At 44.7% G+C, this 27,420-nt stretch overlaps 1 protein-coding gene and 1 long non-coding RNA gene across 6 annotated transcripts in view; both read left to right on the top strand.

The window, feature by feature from the left end:
• Positions 1 to 27,420, top strand: part of LOC310769935 — a 416,479-nt gene that overhangs the window by 58,345 nt on the left and 330,714 nt on the right. The window lies entirely within an intron of this gene.
• ZMAT4 (zinc finger matrin-type 4) overlaps positions 7,343 to 27,420 on the top strand; it is a 220,670-nt gene continuing 200,592 nt past the window's right edge. The window contains exon 1 of one of the 5 annotated variants that reach the window (XM_083629664.1): positions 7,343 to 7,775. The gene's annotated coding sequence lies outside the window, so the exon portion shown is untranslated. The remainder of the gene's footprint in view (positions 7,776 to 27,420) is intronic. The other 4 variants (XM_083629662.1, XM_083629661.1, XM_083629663.1 and 1 more) reach the window with 4 other exon arrangements.

Raw genomic sequence — 27,420 nt, 5'->3', positions numbered from 1 at the left:
CGTAGACTCATTGAAAATTGGCACAACTAACTTAGGTCCATTCATTTCAGTGGGTGTAGAATCCTTATCATTGAAATAGATGCATTTGCCTAGATTGAAGAAACAAAAATATAAACTTGCCAAAAGTGGCAAAAGCACTTAAAAGCTTGTGGAACCAGTTGGGCTGAACTGGTAACCATGAAACCAGGAAGGTGAATGGGTTGTTTTGTCTTTTGTTTTTACTTGCCACACAGATTGGCTCTTCAGCGACTCTGAACCAGAATGTGTCAATGGGAATCCAAGGGCCGGGTTTCATAAAAAGTTGTTTATTCCACTGATGACTTGGCTGCTCTTATAGATATTCTTTTTGATGGCACAATAGTTTTGATGGTTATAGTTGTTGTGTTTTTGCATTGCAATGACAAATCCTTCCAAGGTAGCCAAAAAGGACCTTAAGAAGAGTGAGATGAAAATGTAAGAGCTGTTTTGTCTTTAAAACTAGAATAGATGTAGGCAACAGGATTATTTCAGGTAGCACTGTTTTCCTTTCATCTCTGCCTGAAAATGTCTTTTATGAAATTCCGTGTGTCTAAGCTTAGCAGAGCACAATAATGGCCAAGTCTTTCAGGTGCTGTATAGGGTAAGCTTAGCGATGCCTGATCTCATTCACAAGCTGGCTGTGTCCAGGATGTCATTTTCATGTCATTTTGGTGCTTAGGGTAGAAATGGCAAACCCTCCCGCAGGACACAATCTACTTGCAAAACAGGAAGTGAAGAACATAGGCAGCTGTCTTATACAATCAGACCATTGAGCCATCTAGCTCACTGTTGTCTACACCGACAGGGGATCTGTCCCAGCTCTACCTGGAGATGCCAGGGATTGAACCTGGAACATTTTGAATGCAAAGCAAATGCTTTCCCCACAGAGCAAGTCAATGGAGCAACCATGGAGAGCTCTCCGTGAACAATTTGCTTCAACAAGGGTTGTGCAATAAGCTGAGGTCTTTTGCGTTTCTGTCTCAAGTCTACATCTCCTAAGCTCTGATCCTTTTTGAAGAACGAAGATCTCTTCAAGGGCTAACCTTCTGGCCTATAGACAGGCACTTTTCCTGCACTCTGTACTCTCCCATCTGGTGTACCCTCTGCACCTTTGTCTACTGTGCAGTAATGTCTGTACTCACTAGCAGTGGCTCTCCAGAATTTTAGGCAAGACAGAAGTCAGGGAGGTGCCAGGGATTGCACCGTTCCCATGGGATGTAAGAAGGCATCAATTTCTGTTCTGACCCATGTTCATCACATTCAGTGCTATTTTAATTACACCACAGTTTAGCTTCCTACAAAAACAATGTTCGTCTCTCTGTTTACTGTGGTTGAATTGTACATAATTAATTTTGCTATTATTAGTCATAGTGGAAAGTAGTAGCTACTGTGGAAAGCTTGGCCACAGCAGCTCATGCACTGGTTACTTCAAGATTTGATTACTGCAATGCACTCAGTGTGGGGCTTCCATTGTGCTTGCTTTGGAAACTGCAGTTGGTGCGCAAAGCTGCAGCCTGACTGCTGACAAGAGTGAGACCCTTCAGCATATAACATCTTTGCTCAGAGTTCTGCAGTGGTTGCCGATTTGCTACCTGACCTAGTTCAAGGTGTTACTATTAGTATATAAGGCCCTTAACAGCTTGGGACCAGATTACTTGTGGGATCACATTACTCCATATATACCTGATCAACCGCTTCCATCAGTGGAACTGGCAGTGTTACGGGTGACACAGAATACTCATTCCATATTTGTAAGGAATCTGTATTTTAGTGTGGCAGCACCTACACTTTGGGACTCCCTCCCTTCCCTGCCCTCTTCCCTGCTGAAAACATTGTTCTTTAGGTGAGCCTATCCAGCTACGCTCGACCACAGCAAACTATGTCGACCACAGCAAACTATGGCAAGTTCTTAAAGAAATGGGAGTGCCTGATCACCTCATCTGTCTCCTGCGAAATCTCTATGTGGGACAAGAAGCTACAGTTAGAACAGGATATGGAACAACTGATTGGTTCAAAATTGGGAAAGGAGTACAACAAGGCTATATTTTGTCTCCCTGCTTATTTAACTTATATGCAGAATTCATCATGCGAAAGGCTGGGCTGGATGAATCCCTAGCCGGAAATAAGATTGCTGGAAGAAATATCAACAACCTCAGATATGCAGATGACACAACCTTGATGGCAGAAAGTGAGAAGGAATTAAAGAACCTTTTATTGAGGGTGAAAGAGAAGAGCGCAAAATATGGTCTGAAGCTCAACATCAAAAAAACGAAGATCATGGCCACTGGTCCCATCACCTCCTGGCAAATAGAAGGGGAAGAAATGGAGGCAGTGAGAGATTTTAATTTCTTGGGCTCCATGATCACTGCAGATGGTTGACAGCAGCCACGAAATTAAGAGACGCCTGCTTCTTGGGAGGAAAGCAATGAGGATGAGACACAAAAGCTGCTGTTTAACAGGAAGACTTTATTATACAGTCTAGCCAAACTAGACAGCATCTTAAAAAGTAGAGACATCACCTTGCCATCAAAGGTCCGTATAGTAAAAGCTATGGTTTTCCCAGTAGTGATGTATGAAAGTGAGAGCTGGACCATAAAGAAGGCTGATCGCCGAAGAATTGATGCTTTTGAATTATGGTGCTGGAGGAGACTCTTGAGAGTCCCATGGACTGCAAGAAGATCAAACCTATCCATTCTGAAGGAAATCAGCCCTGAGTGCTCACTGGAAGGACAGATCCTGAAGCTGAGGCTCCAATATTTTGGCCACCTTATGAGAAGAGAAGACTCCCTGGAAAAGACCCTGATGTTGGGAAAGATGGAGGGCACAAGGAGAAGGGGAGACAGAGGACGAGATGGTTGGACAGTGTTCTCGAAGCTACAAACATGAGTCTGACCAAACTGCGGGAGGCAGTGGAAGACAGGAGTGCCTGGCGTGCTCTGGTCCAGGGGGTCACAAAGAGTCGGACACGACTAAACGACTAAACAACAACAACATCCAGCTACGCAGAATGCAGACATGTTTGTAGCTTATAATTGATTTTAATTATTTGGGAATGTTTAAATAGTTATTTTCTATTGCCTTTACTTATAATTTTCTTGTTTTATTCTTTTTGTAAACCAGTTTGAGGGTTTTGCAATCAAGCAGCATATAAATTTTATGAAATAAATAGGGTATTCCACACCATCCAGTAAAAAGGAAACACAATGCAAATGGGGAAAGGGGGTCATGATAAAGTATATATCATTTGCAGACTGAAAACAAGAAGAATGAGGATGGATTGTATTCAGTGGATTGATTTATGTTCTGGGCATGCAATAAATAAGCAACCATCCTTATCTACCCCTGAGCTACCTTCCCAAGACATTGCACCCCATGTGTTCTGTCTGCCCCCTATCCTGCTCCTCCTCCTGTGGCACTCAAAATCTGTTTCTCATTCTTCTACCCTTTAATGGTGCCCCAAACCTGTGGCTTGGCATTTGTCTGTCCAAATAAGCCCTGAATATGAACTATGAAATTCATGCAATTCTCAGAAAGCCTCCAAGAAAGTCAGGAGATCTGTTGTTTCATTAATTTTGTTGTTAGTGAGATTTACTGCTCACTCTGTTCCCAGTAGTTCAAAGCAGCACTTATAAGAACAGAAATTCCATTCATCTAATTCAGTGTACAGAATTCACCCCCCCCCAAGAGGCAGGATTAGACAAATTCACGAAGGAGGAAAAGATTATTAGCGCCTACTAAACTACCTTCCATTCTTAAGGAAATCAGCCCTGAGTGCTCACTGGAAGGACAGATCCTGAAGCTGAGGCTCCAATACTTTGGCCACCTCATGAGAAGAGAAGACTCCCTGGAAAAGACCCTGATGTTGGGAAAGATGGAGGGCACAAGGAGAAGGGGATGACAGAGGACGAGATGGTGGGACAGTGTTCTCGAAGCTACCAGCATGAGTCTGACCAAACTGCGGGAGGCAGTGGAAGACAGGAGTGCCTGGCATGCTCTGGTCCATGGGGTCATGAAGAGTCGGACACGACTAAACGACTAAACAACAACAAACTACCTTCTGCCTTCACAGTTGGAGGCAGTAATGCTTCTGAGTTTCAGTTTCTGGGAATCATAAATAGGGAGAGTTGCTCTTGCACTCAGGTCCTTCCCGTTGAAGCATCTGGTTGGCCACTGTGAGAACATGATGCTGAACTAGATGGGACATTGGCCTATTCCATTTGGCTGCTTTTTCCTCTTTCCTCTCTCAACAAGCCTTCTAGAGATTTGCATACCTATTGGTATCTGTTTTGAATTTGAGAAAAAAATATATATATGCAATTGCTCTGGTCATCTGGTTATCTCCCGCTTGGACTCTATTTTTGAAGGCGACTCGGAAACTACAACTAATCCAGAATGTGACCGCTAGACCTCCAAGAACAAGGCACATTTTTCTGCATTTACTGATGCAGAAACAAGACTAAACTTATGTGCACATATGAAACTGACATGGACTGTACCTTGGCTGATTCATTCATACCTGAAAGGGAGTGTAGTGCAGTCTTTTCAGTGCTGGCCTGGGAAACCTGGTACTATACTCTCTATTGGTTTTAAATTGTGCCATTGATTTGTTGTAACTCATCACCGGGATCATATGGTGACAGATGTGTTAGAAATCCAATACACCAGTGAATGAAGGAATGACTCAAAGGAGTACAAGCATGTCCCTATTTTCAGCTAAAATGCTGGATTCATCCTTCTGGAGACCTTAGCCTTATGTATCCCTCCAGCCCATTTTGCCAGTTCCCTGCCTATAGCTTTCCTCTTTATTCAATTTCCCTGCCTGTGCCTTGGCTATCCCCTTTCTTGGAGATTGCTCATGACTGAGAGTGTTCTTGATGGAATACGGAGAATAAAATCCATTTGTAAAAGGTATGTAATACCTGTGCCTAGGGCTGGGTGGATCTGTCAGTTTCAGTTTCCCACTCATTTTTTTGACCTGAAGTTTAGCCCTCCACATTTCCACATCAGTTTGTGCATTTATTTAGTTTTTAATTTTAAAAATTAAATTCATAAAATTAAATTAAATTTTAATTTTTTTAAAAAAAATTGCAAGCATTATAGTGCAAATGTCTCCTGCTATACACATTTTTGCATGCAATTTTGCCTAAAATACATTTCTTTGAAAAGCATTTTCCCCAATATAAAGCATGTTGTATGTTATTTTGACTAATATATGCATATTTATGGACGCGTTACCCCAGTAAAGCATTTTTCTATGCTTTATTTCGCAGGGGAACTGCATTGCAAAATTTGGAGAAGAGTGAATTTTGAAGGATTTCAGTTTGGTGTTTTGGTTAGTGCATTGTTCTGGAAAGTGTGAATAAGGTAGGTTCACCTTTAAATGTGAACTGAATAGAATTTCTCCCCCACTTGTACCTGAGACTATACCCTTGAAAGCTACATAGCTTGGAAAAATCTCATAGACAAATCCTCAGAACAAGGCTCTTACTTCCACATGTGGTGGTTCTGCCCCATATCTGTAGCTTTTGGGATTGAATCTTTGCTTGATTTTCTAAAATAGCAAACAAAGTCACCCCAAAAGTAGCCCCTTCAGCTCTTCTTTCTATTTTCACTAGCCCTAAACGCCTCCATAAATATCTCAATAAATCCCTCTTGGTTGCAGCCACATCAACAATATCTGGAGACTGGAAAACATCCCTGGGAGTTTTGATTGCACATTGGTATAAGCGTGTTCAGCATCTCGCTCACATGGAAATGTTAAAACATGCTATGAGGAAAGTGAGGGGCCAAACTACATTAATTTGACACTGTATAGCCTTCGTCCCTAACTTTCATAAATACTATTTTTTGAGTGTTAACAACCTCAAACTACCCACCCTGGGTTTTTGAGGGTCTAAGGAGATAGCTTTACTTAGTGCTTATCTAATCATCAACAGCAACAACTTAGAATGATTAGGAACATAACAGAGTAAATCCTATTGAACTCAGTGGGACTTACTTCTGAGGAAAAATGCTTAGGATTGCAGTGTAAGGCTGCCCAGGCTTGACCCAGTTACCTGGGAGTAAGCTCCATTGAATACTTCTGAGAAGACAGTGTAAGGCTCCATTTACAATAAAGGAATCAATGGCTGGCTGTTGAAGCATTATAATTAAATGATTTAAAGTGGTTACATTTTCCTTCAACATTATAGGAAGGACTTCGTATGCCTGCTTCACAGTTTCCTTCCTTTGGTGCAGGTATTTTATTTTCTGTAACGGACTCCGTTTTTGCACCCACACCCACCACTTTTAATTGTTCTCCAAGACGTGGAGGGGAGGAAAAAGGAAAACCGGGATATTCTGGGATCAAATCAGAAACTGGGATGGCTTCTGTAATTCTGGGACTGTCCCTGGAAAATTGGGACACTTGGAGGGCATGTGGAACTGTAGTCCAAAACATCTGGAGGGTATCAGCTTGCAGAAGGCTAGAATTGGGAATCCTGGGGGAGATAGGCAAATAGTCTGACCTGGTTAGAAGGCACCTTCCTACATTCTTCCAAGTTTCAGAATGAAAAAAAGTGACGCTAAAAGCAGAAAATGAAGAAGATCTAAAGGGAGGGTCTGCTCTGATTTGGAGGGGGAGCATGGAAGAAAATATACTATGTGGCTTCCTGAGATTTACAGCTTCTGTTTTTTAGAAGTAACTTTCTTCTAATGGCTGTGAAGAATAAGGATAGGAAAGAAATACAATTCAGTACACATTTAAGGGCAAATTGACCTAACTCACACTTTCCAGAACAATACATGAAGCAAAACACGGCTGTACATTGAAATGTGCATTTCTGTGAATTTTGTGATGCCAGCCAGCCAGGTATTGAGTCCAAAAATGATTGAGTCCAAAAATTACTGGAGTAAAGTGTGCATAGAAATGCACATATTAGTGAAAATGAGAAGCAAGAATGCATTATCTTAGGAAACAAAGTTGTGGAAAATTGCTCACTGATTTGGAAATGTGGAAAACTCAAGTGGGAAATGAGAAAGTCAGGGAAAGTGAAATCTACAGATTCCTGCAGAGGCAGGTGACACTTGCTGAGATCTCTGAAGCCTGAGGGGCAGCTCAAGGATGTTTTGCTGTTGCCGGTTGTCAGAAACAGGCATTTCAGTGTCTCTTATAATATCTTGTCCCTCTGCATGGTCAGAAGAAATGGTGTAAATTTATACAAAAAAGCAAACACCCCCCCAATAAATTATGCAAAACTTGCTCGATTTGCATAAAATATGCAGGTTGCAGAAATCAGCTGGGCACCAATGCGATTTGCTACGAGAATATACTATTGAGGAGCTGACATGATTACCATTTCTCAAAGGGGCTCGCAGGGCACGTGACCTGCTTCCATTCCAACCTCGGAGAACTTCCTTTGTTTCCCTTGACACCAGTCGGCACATCGCAAGATCCAAAGCTTGTCTACAGAACACATAATTAGCCTTCCCCAACGCTCTTGATAACAACAGCAGCTAAACGGAGAGGGAGGCTGCACTAAAGCCGAGATGGGCCAGCACAGGATCAACCAACCAATCGGAGCCCTGGAGGTGGGGCTTGAGATCCGGCAAATAATTACTAAATGCATTTCCAGCCCAGTTGGTCTGGGCTGCTGAAAGATCTGGCTGCAGAGTGAGAGGGGAAGCAGGAATCTAAGCACCGGTGTTTGTGGAACGCTGCTGTAGCATCAACCCTGGACTGCCTCCTGCTGCCTCCTTCCTGTCTTCCTTGGTAAAAGGTACTGCCACCTGGGTGGATCATATGGTCTGGGTCTGTGATGCTTTAGCAGCCAGAGAAAAGTTTTTATTAGGAAAATTTCTGCCGCTTGTGTGGAAAAGGAAAATGGTCTACTAGCTTCTCTTCTTTGCCTGAAAAACAGCAGCAGCAATATGGTACCTCTGTATTGCTTCCCCCTTCCTAACTTTAAGATGGGGGTAATGCGGGGCAGGGGTATGTGTAGGACTGGCAGTGTAGGTGCCTGTAAAAACAGCAGCAACTACTAGTCTGAGCATTTTTAATGCTGTGTGTGAGTGAGCAGCAGCAGCAAGGTCCAAAGCGTTGCCAAGTCTGATCATCCTTGTTGTGCCATGAGAGGTAAATCTATTTAGACCTGGCATGTGTGTGAGTGTTTTTTTAAAGTATGCAATCCTCCAATGTGTGCTAATGCAGAAGTAATTCCCACTGTGTTCAGTGGTGCTTACTCCTGAGTAAATATGGGCACCATTTGAATTCAGAACTTTAGAGGGGGCCTCGTGTGAGCTGTCAAACTTGGACTGGTCCGTCCCCAAGATCCTGGCTTGTCCACGTGAAGTTTGTTTAGTACATTGCAGATGTCTGCAGACAGGCAGCCATGCAACGGTGCTCTCTGGTTTGCAAGTCAAAAAATGTTGACATTCAGGGACCATTCAAGGGCTGTTAGAAAGCCACTCTTGCAAGGAAGTGAGGGCATCCTGCACTTAGAAGTTAAAACAACAGGAGGAGGAATTTGGGAAAGCTTTTTTTGTCACAGTGCTTCTAAACCAGGTTTGTGGGGGCTCCCAGATGTTGCTGGACTCCAGCTCCCACCATCCTTCACTCTTCATCCTTGGCCACGCTGGCTTCTGAGGCTTCTGGGAGTTGTAGCACAGCAGCATCAAGAGGACCCCAAGTGCAAAGTGTTATCCCCTTCTGGGATAGCAAATGTTGCTTGAGCATGCCTGTCCTGCACTTAACCTGTGATCCTCTGGAGCCCCCACCCCAAGCCACCTTGAAGTGGCTCACAGAGGGCTGGGTATAGAGAGCTCCTGGCATTTTGCTTCTGCAGTTGTGCAGTTGAGTCCATGCTGTCAGCCTGGATATAGGCAGGAGCTCAGAGCACACCTCAGCGGGGTGCCTATGGTGGGTATGCATGCTGTCTTTTTCTAACTGGGCTTGCTCCTGTGTCTTTAAGAGCCCTGACCCACAGAAATTTAATAGGTAAATATTTGCTCAGCACCTCTCCCCATCCTAGGAAAAGCGGTACCAGCCAAATATATTTAAGGTTACTTATTTAAAGAAAAGTCAGGTGAGGATGATTACTGCTATTACTATTATTCAAAGGGTATCCACTCTCACTCTCTGAATTGCCAACCCTCAGTAATATGAAACCTCAGTTTAAGGAACTTGGGGCTGGGGGAAAAAGGATAAAAACCAAAAGACTGGAGAAGAGGTTTCACACATGCAGCTTCATATAATGGCCATGAGCCTCACACTGTTTCAGCGCATGTGTGGACATTTCCAATGTGGGGTAGAAAGCACCAGTTCTCATTAGAAAGTATGTTCTAGCCAGGATAGATTTTGCTTTTGAATTGCAATTGTGGGACATTTAGGGCAATGGCTTTCTTATGCCCCATGCGTGAATACAGCCTGGCAGGGCAAAAACAGATTGGGCAATATTATAGCAGCTGTGTTTTCATAGGTGGAATGGGCTGGATTTGAACTTGGGTCCTTTTACCTAATAAAACCAGCTTTCAACATGTGTCTGAGGCAAACAGAACGTTAAATCTGCACCCAAGCCAAGCCCACAGCCATGTGTGTGGGGCTGAGCATCTGAACGTGCCTTACATTGACTTAGAACGCTGGTCTGCATTTCTATCCCAGCATTATCATCTGCTCTGAAATCCAGCAGCTTACGATCTTGAGCAAAGTTCCTTCCCTGTTGCCTGATATCAAGGGAAGACGCTGGTGATTGAACCTGGGACACTTGGTGTGCTAGGCAAATGCTTTGCTTCTGAGCTATGGCCTGTCCATTTGTGGTCCCAGGCTGATGGGTTAGTGAGGTTTCTGGTTCACCTCCCCATATTGGCTTGCTTATCCATATAGGAATGGAGAGCAGCACTGCCTGAGTATGCTTGCTCAGATTGATCTGGTGTGTCCCATATACTCTTGGGCTGGAGAATGAGGAGTCTTCTTTAAGAGTGGTCTGGGGGAGGCAATGTTTGCTGCAGCATGCTCATTTTTATATTGTCAGCTGCAAGCCCAGTTCCAATGGGTGAGGCAGGTTTTTGAAGCACTACCAAAACCTGTTGAACCTATTTGCTCAGCAACCACAGGAGGATGAGGGAGCACACCATTGCCAATGATGCCTCTGCATGCAGGTTCTCTGGGAAGACCACTCCTCCTCCCACACAAGCAATAATCTGTGCACAGACTCAGGCTTTCCCTAAGAAAGGGCTTTCCACTTTGTCAGGTGCAGGAATGACATTGATGTTTCCAACCTGAACTGATCCAAACACTGAAGATGCACCTCTTCATCCTGGCACCAGAGATCTTATATTTTAGGACCCGTCACCTTCTTTTAATTGCATTAGCTTTGCACTGATTTTAATATTGTGTGTTTTAAATTTCTGAAGCCCACCCTGGGACCTCTTGGGTGAAAGGCAGATCAGAAACTGAAATGCTAATACTCCCAATAATCAGCACCATCAATCAACAAGCCTTAACAAAGAATAACAGCAATTGGCTGCTTGCTGCCCTGACCCCCCCCCCTCGCGTGTGTGTATTCTTGCACAAATGTGTTCATATATGCCTCAACAGGCAGCCTCACCCCCCGCAGGCCAGAGAGAAAGGCAGAGAGAGTCGGAGAGTGCAGGGCGATCTTCTCGCCCCCAGCGATTCCTCCCCCACCCCACCCCAATCTTTGACTGTATCAGTGGCTCCATTGGATGGGCAAAAGCAGAGCATTTGACGAAGCGTAAGAGAGTTGCGGGTTTCTGAAGGCAGTGGACGGATTCCTCCTTGAGAGTCTGTGTTTGCTTTCCGGAGACTCTGCAGGATTTGTTCGGCTGCCAACTGGGAAAGGCTTTTGATTTGAGACAGAATATTAGGAGAGATGCTTTGAAAGAGGGTTGCAGACAAATGACTCATCTGCTGTAGGAAGAGAACAACAGGAGGATGGGGGGCGGAGCTTGAGAAAGGAGCAAAGGGTATCTCTCACTTTCCTGGGTGGGGGTGATGGGGAGAATACCTGTCTGTAGCTGAAGAGTGAGCTGCAGCAGGAACTGTGGCAGCACAGAGATCACACCTGCTCACCTGCCGAGAGGGTTGCTGCAGCACAGGCATGGGGGAGTTTCACCCGGATCACTTTTTAAATTGCTCTCGTGTGAGGGGTCTGAGTTGGCGGGTTAGTTTTGGGGAGAGCCCTGGTGGGCCATAGATGTTCTGATCCACCCAAGAAAAGGAGTGCTAAGCAAGTCCCCTTGCCTCAGATGCCACTCCCTCTGCACTTTTCGCCTCTGGCATATTGTTTGGTGGGGGCAGGGAGTGCAGGCAGTGCTCTCAGTAGGGTGGCCCAGAAGCAGCAAATGAGGACGAGGCTTATGTACCTTTAATCATAGAATCACAGAGTTGGAAGGGTACCCAAATGGTCATCTAGTCCAATCCCCAAAGTAGTTGTGTAGCCGAGGGAACTTCAGGAGGTGTTGCCTACCACACAGGTCAGTAGAAGAAGTAGACAAGCCCTTTTCCTGCATCTGGCTCAGCCTCGCTCTCGGAGCCGCCAGTTGATGATCCATTTTGCTTCTGGGTTGCCTCTCTGAAGCTATCAAGGAGATATCCATAAGATGATTAAAAGCTATAAATATATTGTTCTAATGTTTTAAAAAAGTAAAGGGCCACTTTGGCTGGCGAGGTGCAAAGGAGGACAGGGCAAATTGTGCAGCAATAAAACCACTAGCACATTTGCAAAGCTATGCATGGTCCAGTATGGTTTCAAATTGGATGGGAGACCCATGTTGAGATTCCTGCATTGCAAGGGTCCTCGGGATCCCTTCAAACTCCACAACTCTCTGATGTCTCTGTGGGGTATGAATGAAAGTTCCCAGGAGTCACTGGGGGAAGCCATAATGTGCTTTCAGTGTATGGTGTGTAGGAAGTTGATGAGAGGTGTGGCAAGAGGCCTGTCTGTCCTCTCCGCATTTGGCCACCTTAAACCTGCTCCAAAGCCAGCTGCAGCAGCCCTGGTGGATTTCAGTGGAAGAAGTCAAGTCAAATGCGCACTCTGAGCCTCTGCATGTCTACTCAGAAGTAAGTCCCCCTGAGTTATCAGAGGCTTCCTTGCAGGTGGATGTGCATAGCACTGCAAGCCTTATGCTGCTGAATGTTGCTTTGGCAATGTGGTGTCTTGGTGCAACCCTGGAGGATTCTCTCGGGGGGAAACAAGAAGACGACAATTCTAGCAGGTCTCATAAAATTCCCCAAGATAATTTTGCACCTCTCTAAATCTTACCCCTTGAAGACAGTCTGGAGTCTTGCTGCGATGATGTTGTAAGATACTTTTTGCTCGGCGCAGTGATTCTCCTCCTCTGCAGGTCTGTGCAGAATTACCTTATCTGCTAGAGGATGTTTAGTGAATCTAAAAACAAGAGCTGTACTAATTCACAGAAGGAAAACATGTAGGTGTTTTTTTTTTTAAAAAAAAAGTTTGCCCAAAACATTGACTTTCTGTTCTTTCCTTTTTAGATTATAACACTGTTGAGTAATTAATCTTTATACATGCCTTTTCCCACTGGAAACAGTGACACAATGAATAAACTTTTAAAATAAAATACAATAAATTATTTTTCTATTATACCTTTGGATGTTTCCCACCTTTCTTGTGTGTGTGGGGGGGGGAGAGATATTTTAACAAGAAGAAAACCTCCTCTACAACCTCCTGGGAAAGTGGTGCAAAAGGTGGGAGCAAAGTCTGGTGGCAGAATCTGTTGTAGGTGTTCCATGCTGCAGCTCTGGAAGTGTGGCGTTGACAGAGAGCAGTGTGCAGCAGAGCAGGTGAAGGTCAGAAGGATGGCGAGTGCGCTAAAAAATCTAGAAACAAGTGCTGTGCAGAAATTTGTGCCTCGATTTCTCAGATGTTTTCTGCCTCTGTGAAAGAGACTTCCATTCCCCACCCCCCACCCCTGCTTCCTTCACAGCACACTTGGTGATTTCATTATCATTTCTGTGACTGAGCCCTTGCCCTTGTGAGGTGGTCAAGTGTTGCACCTGTGTTTTTATTTTCAGTTAGCATTTTTCCAGCTGCCTACACTTCCTGGTTCAAAAAAGCCTCCTGGGAGGCTCTTCCCCTGGGCTCTGATTGAAGTGTGAGCACCTGGGAAGACAGCAGAGTACAGATCACAGGTGAGATGAACTGTGGACCAAGAGAAAGGCCACTCACAAAAATTCAAAAGTAAGGTGAGCTCAACTATAACTCTGTACCTTACCCATGAGAATCTCACTGAAATTTCCCCTCTCTGGTCATAATTTTCAAATACAATTTGCTTTCTTATTAATTGATGAGCAGGGGCCTGTAGGAGAAAATTTTGGCACAGCAATAGTAGAGACAGCCAACATTCCTGGGGCAAATCCTTCTTGTTGCATGTTTCAGGATTTATTGGTGTGAACCGTCATGGATGTTGCTCTAGAGACGCACTTTGCCATGTTTGACCCAAGAGTTCCAGTTGGTGATTGCTCAGTAGGTTTTTGAGGAGGTTATCAGGTATTGGGGGAAAGCCAGAGGAAGATTAAATGGGGAGTGTATATGAACATAAGATCCTAAATCACACCAGTCTCTCTCCACCTTCAGAATGCTCTGTTTGGGGGCTGTCTATGTATCTTCTCAGTTTTTCTTGTATTTGTTTATCTCCTTTCCTACTGGTGAGTTAGGTTGGGTTAGGCTGAGAGACTGTGCCAGGTCCAAGGTCTGTCAGCTGATCTTTGTAGCTGAGAGGGGGATTTGAACCCAGGTCTCCCAGGCTCTAGTCCAGCACTCTGACCACTACATCATACTAGCTGTGTCCTGCGAAGACCTCACTGAAGGGCAATGACTTTATTAAAGGTAAAGGTAAAGGGACCCCTGACCATTAGGTCCAGTCGTGACCGACTCTGGGGTTGCGGCGCTCATCTCACTTTACTGGCCAAGGGAGCGGCGTACAGCTTCCGGGTCATGTGGCCAGCATGACCAAGCCGCTTCTGGCGAAACAGAGCAGCGCACGGAAATGCCGTTTACCTTCCCACCAGAGCGGTACCTATTTATCTACTTGCACTTTGACGTGCTGTTGGCAGGAGCAGGGACCAAGCGATGGGAGCTCACCCCTTTGCAGGGATTCGAACCACCGACCTTCTGATCGGCAAGTCATAGGCTCTGTGATTTAACCCACAGCACCCCCCGCATCCCGAATAACTTTATTAGGCCAGCCAAAATGTCACAAAATTTTAAGCAACTTTTGCGTTTTCCAAAACTCTTCATCAGACTGGTTGGTGAGTAAAGGGGCACGGAAGGGGACAAGAAAGTGGGCCTGGCAATTTAGAGAAGGGTGGGTACCCCTCCCCCCCACTGCCAAATTCAGAGAATTGGTTGTTAGGTGTTTTTTCATCTCTGAATCCCTGGTGTAACCTGGAACTTGCATAAACATCTAGGAGTGCCTAATCTATAAAGTCTGCTACCTCCTTTACCCTCTTAGAAACATTGGAAGTTGCCTCAGACTGAGAGAGGCCATTGGTCCACCTCTGTAGCTCAGTCGTGCGTACAATGACTAGCTGTGGCCCTCCAGGATTTCAGGGTGTGTGTGTGTGGGGGGGTGCTATCCCAGACCAGCTTGGGCATTCTGCCGGCAAAGCAGATGCTGTGCCCCTGAGTCACGGCCCTTCTTCATCATGCCCGAGACCAATGCAGACTTTGACCGTGGACACACCACACTTTTAAAGCACAAAGAATTCTGGGAACTATATTCCCCGGTGCTACAATTCCTAGCACTCTTAGCAAACTACAGTTCCTGGGATTGTTTGGAGGAAGTTGCAGTCTTTAAATGTGTGGTGCGTGTGTAGCCTTTATGGCTTTAGCACAAAGCCAGCTTTCCTTAAAATCTCTGCTCAAAACCTACCTCTCAGGTGAAGCAGTTGACGCTGCTCCTTTGTCATCACCTCCTTACAGAAACTGAAGGCCTGCATCTGCATCAAGGCATAGGTGTCCTAATGCCCCCCCTCACCTTCCCTCTGGTAATCTTTGCAGCTCTCTAAATTTAGGACCAGATTGTGCCTTATGTGTAATTCTGTGATTCTCTCCTTGCCACCTACCACCCCCAGAAGGAAAATGGAAAATCAGGTTGGAGTGTGTAGGGGTGGCTGAATCCTAAGAGCCAGGGTGGTGTAACAATTAGAGCACTGGACCCTGGGAGACCAGGGTTCAAATCACAGCTCTGCCATGAAGCTCACTGGGTGACCTTGGGCCAGTCATTCTGCCCCTCAGCCTAACACACCTTACAGGCTTGTTGTTGGGATTAAATGAGGATTGGAAGAACCATGTATGCCACTTGGAGCTCCTTGGAGAACTGCCATAAGTTCCAGCTGCTGGGAATCACAAGTGAGGAGAGTGCTGCTGCTGCTGCTGCTGTACTCAGCTGCCCGCTGCAGGCTTCCCGTTGTGGCATCTGGTTGGCCAAGGTGAGAACCGGACTCTAGACTAGATGGACTCCTTTTGGCCTGATCCATCTTCTGATGTTCTTCCCCACCACCCAATTTTCTACTCAACTACTTTTTTGCTTGTGGGAGAAAAGAACTAAGCAGCTTGCCAGGAAAGTGTTAAGCAGCCGCTTCTAACTCATACTGTCAGTCTTCCACTAAAGACCCAGCTTTCCATGGGTTCTTTTCCAGTTTCTTGACACCATTTCTCTAAGGAAAAGAGTGCAAATCTTCTGCTCTTTTCGGAAGGCATTTAGAAATGTTTGGGATGGGGTTCCTGATATGTCTGCTGGCTCTTGGTCCAAAGTGCAGTTGGTGGGAAGCTGTGGAGACAGCCTTGTGCCACTTCCTGCTAGCCCCCCTTGCCAGAATACCTTGAGTGACAAGATGCAAAGAGACGTGGTGTTGCTCCCAAGGCTGGTAGCTTCGAGAACACTATCCAACCATCTCGTCCTCTGTCGTCCCCTTCTCCTTGTGCCCTCCATCTTTCCCAACATCAGGGTCTTTTCCAGGGAGTCTTCTCTTCTCATGAGGTGGCCAAAGTATTGGAGCCTCAGCTTCAAGATCTGTCCTTCCAGTGAGCACTTAGGGCTGATTTCCTTAAGGATGGAGAGGTTTGATCTTCTTGCAGTCCATGGGACTCTCAAGAGTCTCCTCCAGCACCAGAATTCAAAAGCATCAATTCTTCGGCGATCAGCCTTCTTTATGGTCCAGCCTTCACTTCCATACATCACTACTGGGAAAACCATAGCTTTTACTATACGGACCTTTGTTGGCAAGGTGATGTCTCTACTTTTTAAGATGCTGTCTAGTTTGGCTAGACTGTATAATAAAGTCTTCCTGTTAAACAGCAGCTTTTGTGTCTCATCCTCAAGCGCAGGGCTGGCCCATAGTTATCCCTTGACGCTTGCATTGTGTTATGCTGAGTAATTTCCATCAATCCCTGGAGAGTCACCTGGAAAGACAAATACCTTGTTCTTTCCTCTACTCTGTGGCCAGTCTCTCTGTGACCCCCCCCCATCCCAGTGAAATTATCACCCTTTCTCCCTATAGTCAGCTTCCAGGTTTTTTTTCTATACAGAAGTCCTTAATTCAGTCCCCTCTCCCCAAATTGCCAGGGGCAGCATGTTTTACATTTGAAGCCTCCTGGAATCGGAAGCTTTTGAGATTGTGCCTTTGTGCAAGACAGAAGGTTTGCTTGAGGTTATGTTGTTGTAGTAGTTGTTGTCCATTAGGCATGCTCACATAATTTGATTTATATGAATCCTGAAGCAAACTGATCCACTCTGCACATCAGGGACCAACATGTGGATCTGGATGTCTGTGGAGTGTCTTGGATTCTGAGCCATTTTTGTGGCTCAGAAAGATACCAGAATGCTCTTAAAATGTGCACTGTTTAGAAATGCATACATTGAGATAAAGTACATATTTCAATAGTATTTTGAAAGAACATTTTAAATATGCATCTTCATGAGGCTTTATTTTTTTAAAATGCAGCTAATAATTGGAAATACTATGGAAAAGATGTATGCATGGACAGGCAGAACCTGCCCAGACCAGAAACAGGCTGATTTGTTGTAAATTTTGAAGCATTTCTATGCTCCATATTTCCTAAACTATACTTCTATCTCCATGATAATATTCTCAGGTTCATGTTGGCTCACCCCAAAGCTCTGTTTCCCAACTTAGGTTAGTCTGACGTTCAGGGCTTGCCTTGGGCATTTCATAATTCATAAAAATGCAATGCAGTCCCACATATTGCTACAAAGCATTGATTTCACCCCCTCCCCACCTCCCAATGGCTGTTGCATCCGGCATAGATGTAACCCCACAGCCGGGGGGCGGGGGGGGGGAGAGAGAGAGAAGGAGGGCAGGAGAATAATACTCTTTCAGATCCTGTTGATCTCAACACATGCCTTCTGCTATTCATGTGTTATATCCATGCACCTTTTTAAATAAACAATTGAATCAGTCCCATCAGATCTCCAACAACTGAGATTAAAATAGGACTGTGTTGTTGTTAAATCTGTTACAAACTGCAGGAGACCTATTTCTGCCTCCTTGTCCTAATAGTTGCCAGCTTTTTAACCAGTCCTTGCTGCTGTGTTTTTAGCTGTGGCTTGATCACAGTATGCCCTGGAAAGAAATTATATCACTTGCAAGCGCTGTTCTCCTGTGTGCACACACCTGCAGGTACACCCCAATTCTCATGAAAATTCACCAGCATTTTAATGCAAATTTCTCAAAATGGTCTTCAATTTTGCCTAATGTACACATTTTTGCAGATCATTTCCCCAAAATATAGCACATGCTTTTGCTATTTCTGCTAATATGTGCATTTTTATTAACACCTTACCCTAGTATATTGTTGCAGCCCGTGCCAATCTCTGAGCAATGTGAGATTCCAGTCACGCTTACTCAGGGTCTGTGTTTTCTTTTGGAAATGAGCATCAGCACTCCAGGAGGGTCTTGCTTCCTCCATAGGTCCAGCCCTTGATCCGAGCAGACATCATGTTCTGTCTGCTGCTTTGTGTCTCCCGGTCACATAACTCAACTGCTGAGGGAGGGAGGGGCCCCATCCACTGGCCATCTCACTGGCCATGCTTGGTTTATTTAATGGCCTGCCCTCTGGTTATCATCTAATTTGTTTTTAACACATCCTGATTCCTAGGGTTTAGAAAGGTGTCTAACACACAGCTTAATGCACACAGGTCTGGCTATTTAGGGTGTTTTGCACCCACAAACTCACAACAATATGCATTTTATACACATTACTTGGCCGGAGAAGTGCACTGCAAGATTAGACGAAGTGTGAATGTTGAAGGATGGCAGTGTTTTGATTCCCATATGGTTCCAGAAAGCAAAAATTAAGTAAGTTTGCCTTCAAATGCAAAACTGAATGGAAATTCTGCCCCGTCTTTTGCAATGGTGTAGTACAGTGGGACTCAGCTTTGGGACTTTTTTCAGAGCAGGAGTGATGCCATTATTTGCCAGATCATCAGCACAACTGACAAACATCTTTTGTTCCAGCACATATGTGAGGTGTTAAGGAGTCTTTCAAGTTTGCTTGTGACAGATTAGGACTGAGGAAGCCAGAGAATCAGAAAAACAATCAAGCAGAAGATGGATATTTTTCCTTTTCTTTCATGGAGTTTCTATTTCAGGCTAGCATTTTAAATGGTAGCACTTCATTGCAATATGGTTTGCATTTATTATTAAAATCTAAAGATTTTGTTTCAGTGCGGCAAATGTATTTTCTTAACACATTTTTACAAGTAGAATCTCTGCAGTCAGAAGTAACCTCTCCTGATTCCATGGAGTTTATTCCCAGGAAAAAACAATGCGTAGGATTTCGGTCATGCTGATCCTAACAAACTGGGTATTAGGCTGTGTGTTGCTGTGCATTGGGTATGTGTAATTCAGGAATGGGGAACCTTTTTCAGTCCAAAGGCCACATTCCAGTAGTGGGTGAGATCAGAGGCAAAGGTGGACAGTGGATGTTTTGGACCATGTAGGCAGTGCTCAAATTATGGACAAAGACAACAGCCCCTTCCCCTTTTGTGATGCCCATTCAGTATCAGTATCAGTATCAGTATCAAACTTTATTTTGGTCACAGACCAGCATAAGATTAAAAATATGAGGATAAACTGAGCAAATAAGACTTAAAACAGGTAAGGGATAAACACTAGTAGTTAAAATGTGATTATATCCTACATAACTAAAAGACAGAAACGGTGACTATAAGCGAGGGAGCGTGAAGGAGCACAGGTCCTTTTATGTGATGCCCATTACAGTTTGCTACTCTCCTTAAAAAACTACTTGCATTTTGGTTGTGCAAGTTCATCCTTTGTCGTGTGTGTGAAAATGAGCCATCACACATTAATCACCAAGGAAAGAACATTTGTACCGTCCAATGTCAACTCAAACAGAATGCTTGTAACAGAGACACTTAGCCGATTCAGCTCAGTGCAATCACATGGCAAGAGATAAAGTGATGTACTGCACGGATGAGCCAGATCTTTGTCATAGAAACTCTTCCAGGGAATATGGGCAGATCTGATCTGGGAGAATTTATGAGCCGGGTGCTCCCTCCACAGACACCAGATACTTGTGGTGGGACTAGTCACTCACCAACAGCTATAGAGAGGTGTGTAGATCCCCTCCCCCTTCTGATCTTATTTCTGTTTTCAGAGTAGCAGTAAAGGGCGGTATTTGGAGGCATGAGAGAGGAAGCACTTTGCTTCTGCCCTTGAAATTACCAATGTTCCTCTTCTGGAGAAGGTTTTAGGCATATTTACTATTTTTGAACCTGTTCAGTGCTCTCTGGTACCTCCCCTTCGGCTGCCTGTTTTCTTCGTGGCTCTTCTCGCCCTGCCCCCTCCTTGCCTGCTGTTCCTTCTGCATTCCTGTGTTAGAGATGTGGATGACCACCATCTGACCAGAGGCTACCTCATGAATGGACAGCATCCTGACCCTACATCTCAGTAACAGGGGGCTTGGGCTTCAGTAAACGAAAAGAGAGCTATCACATTGATCACGTGGTGACATTGTGGAGGACAAGTAAGGGTCTCCCTCCCTTCCTACTGTGCCGAATAGGCAAGTAAGTTTTGGCTCACCCCTGCTATTTTGTAGCAAGTATCTTATCATGCTTGTAACCCCCCCTCCCTGTTTCATCTCCAAATGAGGCAGATTACTGCTAAAGTGGCCCTCAAGGCCTCTCTCTGTGGCCCTTGGAACTCTCTCCAGGCCACCCTAGCCACCCCCCCTCTCCCCAGGCCAAGCCCACCCTTGCCCTGTTTGCAGCCTCCTGGAATGTGTCCTTGAACTCTGAAAATGCCTGCCTGGATGGAGGAGAGAGAAAGTGTGCAAAAACTACCCTACTGGGCAAAGGTGAACATTACTTCAATTGCCTGCCCAGTTTTGCCTCTTGCCACCCACCCCCACTGCTATGTGGCCCCTGAAAGGCTGCCCAGATGGGAAGGTGGCCCTCAGGGTGCACAAAACCTCCCCCCGCCTTGCTGAAAGAGTCCCCCAGTCTTTGATGTTTGACTCTCTGCAGCTTTGCCCAAAGCTCTGTCCGCTCCTGGTCACCTTGGCATGAAAGTGCCGGCTGGCACTTTTACTGCGTCTGCTCAATGTGCTGATGCTCTTGCTTTCCTCCCAGCAGTAGGAGCCCCTGCTGGCGCCAGCTGCCAGGTAACATGACCGGCGCAGCCAAAACGCAGACATGGGGCTCAAGGTTGGCTGCGGGGGTGGGGGGTGCCGTTTTCTCTGGGAGTCTTGCTGCTCACGTACATATCTATTAATTAGAAGGAAATAAAGTTGTCAAGGGATATCTAGTTCACAGAATGACCTTGACTTGAGGAAACACTCCCCGGGGAGCCATTCCTAATTCCTCTCTAATTTTATTGCTGGCTTAATTTCTTGTTAACTGCAATGCTCTTGTTTCTTCCCTGATCACCGGTTTTGTCTCATTTAGCAAAAGGTGGCTAAAGAGAACATATTTTTTCCTATGGAAATGAAACTGCTGTTCTTTCCTTATAGTGTGGCCTTCCCCAAGTGGGAGCCCTTCCACCAGCGCTTTGGATCACAGCTCTCATTAGCCCTGGTCAGCATGGCTGTGATCACATGAGCCCCACCATCATAGGGCCTTGCTGGCTGGGGAGGAGGGGCTGTTCTAGCACCCCTCTCAATGCACCAATGTGTAGCATCCCTGGCCACACACTCTGATGTGCCCCTCTCTGCTTCATGGTTATTCTTCCGCCTGGGGGCACAAACGGTAGTTAACAGGGCTTAGGAGGTAAGAAGGCTGCCTTCTATTAAGTGCTTTCAGTTGAATCATAGATTCAGAAGGATCATCTAGTCCAACTTCGTGCAATGCGGGGATCTCAGCTAAAGCATCCATGACAAATGGCCTTTCAACCTCTGCTTAAAAACCTCCAAGAAAGGAGAGTCCACAACCGCCACTGTCGAACAGCTCTTCCTGTCAGAATGTTCTTCCTAATCATCATCAGCAGCAGCATCGTCATTTTTAATTTTTTTATTTGTACCCTGCCCATCTGACTGGGTTGCCCCAGCCATTCTGGGAGGCTTCCAGCATATATAAAAACATAGTAATACATTAAACCTTAAAAAGCTTCCCTATACAGGGCTGCCGTCAGAGGTTTCCTAAATATTATAGTCGGAATCTCCTTTCGTGTCATATGAAGTGATTGATTCGAGTCCTACCCTCCAGAACTGGAGAAAACAAGCTTGTTCCCCCCTCCATGTGACAGCCCTTGAGATATCATATCATATCTCCTTTCAGTCTCCTCCAGGTTGAACACACCCAACTTCATCAACCATTCCTCATTAGGAACCCTTGACCAGACCCTTGACCATCTTGGTCACCCTCCTCGGTCCATGTTTCAGCATGTGATGCCCAGTTGCTGTGAGAGTTTCACGTCGGGTTGTGTGACCTGTGATGTTCTACTGAATAAGATAAGAAAGCATATGGAAGAGAAGGAAAATAGATCCCTCTGGGTTGGCCACAAGCACCTGGCATTTGCTGGCACTGGAGATGCTCCATAGCAATCCTGACCAGTAGCTGTGGGCAGTGGTAGCCTCCACTGAACTGGGACCATTTGCACAGGAGCTTTGCCAGTGAGCAAAACTCCTTCGCCAGAATGGGAAGTGGACAAAGGACCAAGTGGTGAGCCAGGAGATTTCTTGGTCTGAATCTCACCCCTGCAGTGAGCTCACTACTAAGTTACCACAAGGCCACCAGAGGTGCGAGCAGATGAATCTGTCAATTTTGGCTCCCCTCTGTTCTCTGCATTTCTACATCAATTTGTAAATTCTTTTTTTAAAAAGTCCTCGTGAAAATTCACCAGCATTTTAGTGTGAATTTCTCCATAATGTAAATATTTTTGTTTACATTGTTGCAAACTATATCCCCTAAACAATGAATTTTTGTGTGTGCATTGCTTAAGTACACTTTTATCCAGGTGTGTGTCTGTGTACACCTTACTTGGCTGGAGAACTATACTGCAAAATTTAGAGAATTGTGGATTTCAAAAGACGGCTGAGTTTCAGTTTGTGAATTAGGTAAGTCCACCTTCAAATGTTTTGGTTTTTTAAAAAGTAATTTTAATTTTAAAAAAATTAACACATTTCCAACATAGCAATACAGTAACAAACAAAATAAACTCTTTGCACTGCTGAGCTCGTGACTTCCCTCCATCCCTTCAACAGGTTTTTGTTTTCAAGTCTTTATATCACTTTAAATCCTCAACTTCTGATCTTTGTATCCTTATAATCTAGACTCTTTGGTTTAAAGATTTAAAGTTTTTTCAGGTTTTTCATTGCAGGCTTTATTTCAATCCCGCTAGTATCTTCAGATTTTTACAATAATTCTCAATAAATTTACTCCAGTCTCTCTGAAATTTTTTGTCGTCTTGGTCCCAGATTCTACCTGTCACTTGGCTAATTCCACATAGTCCATGATTTTCGTCTGCCACTCCTTGATCATTGGTAATTCCTGCATTTTCCACCTTTGGGCTAATAAAGGTCTTGCCGCAGTCGTGGCATGCATAAATAGTCTTTGATCTATCTTTGCAATTTCTTCTCCCATCAAACCCAGCAAAAATGCTTCTGGTTTTTGGGGGCAGTGGCGTTGCGTGGGGGGTACAGGGGGGGCCGGCCGCACCGGGCGCAACATCTGGGGTTAGGGCAAATCCACGGGTTAGGGGGCGCAAATCCATGGGTTAGGGGGCGCAAATTACTTGCCTTGCCCCGGGTGCTGACAACCCACGCTACGCCACTGTTTGGGGGAAGGTATATCTAAACATCTTTTTAAACTAATTGTAGATCAGTTCCCAAAATACCTTTACTTTATTGCAAGTCCACCACATATGGTAAAAATCTCTGTCTTTCTCTTTACATTTCCAGCATAGTTTGTTCCTCATCCTATACATTTTGGCTGACTTCACCGGTGTCAAATGCCACCTGTACATCATTTTCATTACATTCTCTTTTAAGGCCATGCGTGCAGTAAATTTTAAGATTTCATTCCACAATTTTGACCAAGATTCAAACTCAATATTATACCCAAAGTCAATAGCCCATTTTATCATAACTTCTTTGATCTCTTCATCTTTTGTATACCATTCTAACAAAAAATTGTACATTTTTGATAACAATTTTACTTTGCTCTCCAGCATTTCGATTTGGAATCTCGATTTTTTTATTTTCAAATCCTGTTGGTTTTTTTTTTTGTCTCCGTTAAATATATCATTTACTTGATGATATTGCAACCAACCCGTAAGTACTTTCTCTATTTGGTCATATGGTTTCAGTTTTAAGCCTTTCTCGGTTTCCATCAATATCTCACCATAGGTTCCCTCCATGTTCAACTTTTTGACAGACAATATCTCTGTTGGTGAAAGCCTCCATGCTTGCTGTTTTCCGTTCTAACAGATTTTTATATCTGTCCCACACTTCATAAATCTTTCTTATCACATGGTTTAGGAACCCTTTATGAACTTTTACTTTGTCATGCCAAAAATAAGAATGCCATCCAAATCTGTTGTCGTATCCTTCTAAGTCTAGTAAATCCGTATTTTCCAAAGTTATCCACTCCTTCAACCAACACAGGCAGGATGCATAGAATCATAGAATCATAGAATCATAGAATCATAGAGTTGGAAGAGACCACAAGGGCCATCGAGTCCAACCCCCTGCCAAGCAGGAAACACCATCAGAGCACTCCTGACATATGGTTGTCATGCCTCGTAGTAAAGTTTATAATCTGGCATTGAAAATCCACCTCTTTCCTTTTTATCTATTATAAGATAACCTCGATAGTATCTTTTGCCATTCCTTAAATTGTACCCTCTTGTGCCTTCAGAATCATGCGCCTGGGGTTGCTGTCCCCACAGCCCCAGTCACACCATGCCAGTGGTGTCTTGGGCCTTGACACGCTGCTGACAGCGTTCGAAAGCATATCCTAGCAGAATAAACATTTCCCTGCAGCACAAATTGCAGCAGAAATTTAGAGAACTGAATTTAGATGGGGGGGTGAGATATTGAGAGAACCAATCCCATTTTCCCATATTGCCATCCCTAGGTGTGGTTGAGGGGGGTGTGTGTGTGTGTGTGTGTGTTCATCCGAGAGAGAGAAAGAGAATATCTGTTCTGTTCTTCAGTGCTCTGCAGCCTCCCTGGTTGCCTGGATTTCTTGATCTGAGAAAGCCCCACAGGAGGAGTAACTTAATAATGTCTTTCCCTGGGCTTCAATTGATGCATGGACACCCAGGGAGGCTGCAGAGGATAGAACGTTGGTGAAACAATTTGTAGAATGAATGACACTCACAAATTGCCCTTGGTCGCTTCACAAGTTCTTACAAGTTCAGTGCACTGAAAAGCCCGTAGTGGTAGAGTCTGCCTTGCAAGCCTTGCAAGCAGAAAGTCCCATATTCATTCCCTGGCATCTCCAGGTAAGGTTGGGAGAGACTCCTGCCTGGAATCCTGTAGAGCTGCTGTCAGCCAGTGTACTCAGTACTGAGCTAGATGAACCAATGGTCTGACTTGGTATAAGGCAGCTAATTTCCGTCCCCACCTATGAGAATGTCGCTTACATTTTCTCTTCCCTTGTTAATTTTCAGGTGCAAATTTCCCCCCATCAACTGATGGTAGAAAAAAACCCCACAGTTTTTTTTGTGTTTTTTTTTGCACAGCTCTTGTTCTAATATCCATATTCCTTATGAAGAGAAGGACCCAAATTGAAAGAGAGGAACCAGGATGTATCTGAGTGACAAATGAATGAGCTTGCACTAAAATGCAATTTTATTCCTTTTAGCCAACATTTCAATGAGATTCAGCACAAGAATCCCTATGGCCTTCCTCTGGTGAGGAAAGAGTTAAGCCAGTCACTGGAAAGCAGGCATGAGTCCCTCTTATTGATCATGCTGGTTGTTCTGGGTCAGGGCTGGATGCATGGGGGAGGGGAGGGTCAGGAGAGGAAATGACGGAGGGATCAGCAGCCTCGAAGCCAGAGCTGGTCCCAGTGAGCATCAGTGAAGTGCAACTGGATGATTGCAGAAGTGAAGCTTGAAATGCTCGCTTGCTCTTTTTCAACGGTGAACACTTCAAGCGCCATTCACGCATGGCCCTGTGGCCACAAATGTACAGGGAGGATTTTTACGGTTCAAGAGCAACTGGACTATTCAAGCTAGCCACATGTGGCATTCTTGTTTTTGAAAGAAATTGTGAGTGAGGGGAAGCTGAGTGCAGGATCAAACTCATAACAAGCCACTAAGGAAGAGGAATAAAAACCAGAGCAAGCTAAAGAGCAGGCCAGGGGGTCCTCCCTCCCTCCCTGTGTCTGCATGGCATGGGGTCCCTTGCGAATGGGCAGGGGGTGCTGGCCTTTTAAAGCCTGTGGGCCCATTCAGATTTTTTCAGCTAGTGCCAGGGGGAACCCTCCACTCTGGTCACTTCCCGTCTCCCTCCCTGGAATTAGCCCCCCCCAAACCCCCAGTGAGACAGAAAAAGTCAAAGGTAGACCCACTGAAATGAATGAACATATCTAGGCTCCATTGATTTCAAAAGGTCAGCTCTGAGTAAAACTCCATAGACTCCCACACAATGTGTGTTCTGGGAAGCCTCAGAGCCAATAGAATTAATCTGAGTCCTGAAAAGTACATTGAGCTGGAAGAAAGTGTGTCAGTCTTCCAACTTTCCCCTGCAGCACTTTTTAAGGGAAAAAAGGGTAGCCCCCCTCACCATCTCATGACCAGCCAGGGGCATAGCCAGGATTTATGGCCGGGGGGGCGGGGGCGGGGGGGGGGCAGGACACCCACTTGTTAGCAGCAGCTTTGGAATGAAATGTCTCAGCAACAGTTGTTTTAAATTGCTTTCTTTTGGCCCCAAGTGCTCAGAAAAATCTGTCAAAATCTTTTTACAATTTCTACTTTTAGTTAAGTATTTTTATTTATTTACTTGATTTAAGCGGGGGCAGCAGCTCCCCTACCTCCATGTGACCAAAGCAGGGGCTATTTGGGCACCAGAGGAAGACCTCAAGGGCACCATTGCATGCAATGACACCACGGTGGCAACTCCTGCTTTACAACATAATTGAGCCCCACCCCCCCTTTTGGTCACAGATTGATGGGGCCCATTGTATTACATCCAGTGTGTTCCTTTGAAGGAGAGGCCAATCTACACCTCTTGGGAAAGGATCCGGTGGCCTCACAGTACCTAAGGACTGTGTGAGCAGCCAACGTTTGCTAGGTCTTGCCACTATTTACTTGGTTAACTAGAGGATGTGAATTGGTGGGACCCTCATAACTCTTCAAAGTTCTTGAGTTTTAATCGGTTACCTCCTTCACAGAGAATTTCTTTATATGTAACCCAATCATTCATGATGTTAACCTTTTTTTTATTGTCATGGCTTCCATCAGCGATAGCCACCAGGGTGTCTTTTGTTCCAGGATACCTTTGTTTTTTAACCAGACTGAGTATAGGGACCTTCTTATTACATGATTCATAAAGTCTCTGTGGACTTTCACCTTGTCATAACATAAGTAAGCATGCCAATCAAAACGATTGTTATAGCCCCCTAGGTCTAGTACAGTATGTCAGTGTTTTTCAATACTAGCCATTCTTTAATCCAAGATAGGCATGCAGCTTCATGATACAATTCTAAATTTGTCAGTGCAAAGCCTCCTCTTTTTCTGCCATCTGTCAATAATTTATAACTTATTCTTGACCTCTTGCCCTGCCAAATAAATCTTGTTATATCTTTCTGCCAGGTCTTAAAATGTTTTGCACTGTCCACTACTGGGATAGCTTGAAATAGAAAAAGCATTTTAGGCAACACATTCATTTTTATTGTGGAGATACGACCCCAGAATGATAATGTTAACCTGTCCCATATTTCCAAGCTTCT

This window comes from Podarcis filfolensis (assembly GCF_964270895.1).
Source record: "Podarcis filfolensis genome assembly, chromosome: 8".
NCBI classification, from domain to species: Eukaryota; Metazoa; Chordata; class Lepidosauria; order Squamata; family Lacertidae; genus Podarcis; species Podarcis filfolensis.
Note: the sequence above shows the minus strand (reverse complement) of the source record. Positions and strands in the feature narration are given on the sequence as shown.